The sequence below is a fragment of the Octopus bimaculoides genome, chromosome 16, assembly GCF_001194135.2.
Source record: "Octopus bimaculoides isolate UCB-OBI-ISO-001 chromosome 16, ASM119413v2, whole genome shotgun sequence".
In the NCBI taxonomy this organism is placed as follows: Eukaryota; Metazoa; Mollusca; class Cephalopoda; order Octopoda; family Octopodidae; genus Octopus; species Octopus bimaculoides.
Genome location: NC_068996.1, coordinates 55,490,611 through 55,491,930, shown reverse-complemented (window position 1 = coordinate 55,491,930; position 1,320 = coordinate 55,490,611).

The window sequence follows — 1,320 nt, the reverse complement described above, 5'->3', positions numbered from 1 at the left end:
GAATGCCAGGACCAAAAATGTGGTTTATCAATGTAAGGTAACGACTAACACAGAGGTCTCGCATTATATTGGTAGCTCCTCGACGCAGGTCTCCAAGAGAATTTCCAACCATTATTCTTCCTTTAGGAATAGGAATAAAAATAATAGTACCGGTCTAAGTAAGTTAATCTGGAAACTTAAGGACTGCAATAAACAATTCTCTTTGGAATGGTCAATACTGGCTACCTCAGTACCCTACGACAAGGGTAAAGATTTTTGTCCTCTCTGTAATTTGGAGCTATTCCACATTCTGTTCTCCAAGAATAATTTAGTTAACCAGATAACACAGAGAGCATACAGATGCCAGCATTGGAGGAAACACACCTTCAGTTCGTTTCATTAATTTCATCCTTTTTACTAATTTTAGTTATTATTATTTTTATTTTTTCACCTAATAACATTCTCACTAGTGGACAGCCACCTTACAAGTGGTATGTACAATCACCCAACTTAGTATTTACCCTTAACTTTAGACAATAACAATAATAGTAATAATGATAATAATAAATTTATTTTTATATTTATTATAATAATAATAACAAGAACAAGAATAATAACATTAAAATATTATCTTAAATAACAATTATATCTTACTCCAACGCCAGTTGTTTTTACTCTTTCCCCTTCTATAGTTGGTTCAGCAAGTCTTTCCCAGAAAAGCTATATTCGTTGAGTTTTAAGTATACTGGTATATTTATGTACATACTATCGATCTTGTTATCGTAAGCATGTTTATTCTTATTATTTCATCACATGATAGTTTTGTACCTTGTATTACCATTTATTTAGGTTGATAACCGTATCTTAATACGATACAATGCTATGGTTGTTTAATTAATTATATTTACAATCTATACTTAATTTTACTTCATATACGTTTGTTTACACAAGGAGTAGTATATAAAGAATTCATTGGATTCTCTCCCTTTCTTCTTTTCTAAGATTTTTGTTACTATTAACTTTTAGATTTTTGGATTTCACTGCGGTTCATTATGTCTTCTTTTAATTTAAACTCTTAGTATAGCGTTCATAGCCTCTCTCCCTTAACAACTCCCTGTAAACTAGCGTTCTTGTTTCTAACGGTCATTTAACTTAGCTATATAGTGTTATTACTCGTACGCAACCTTAGCATTTAGCGCATGTCTTGCTTTTGTAAGATGGTTCCCTGACGATGAATTTATGTCCATTTTCCAGCACCTTTCACTTCTTTGGAGTAGAGTGCACATAATTTTTTAAGTATATATAGGGATTAAAGGAACTTATTCATTATACGCGTTTTGC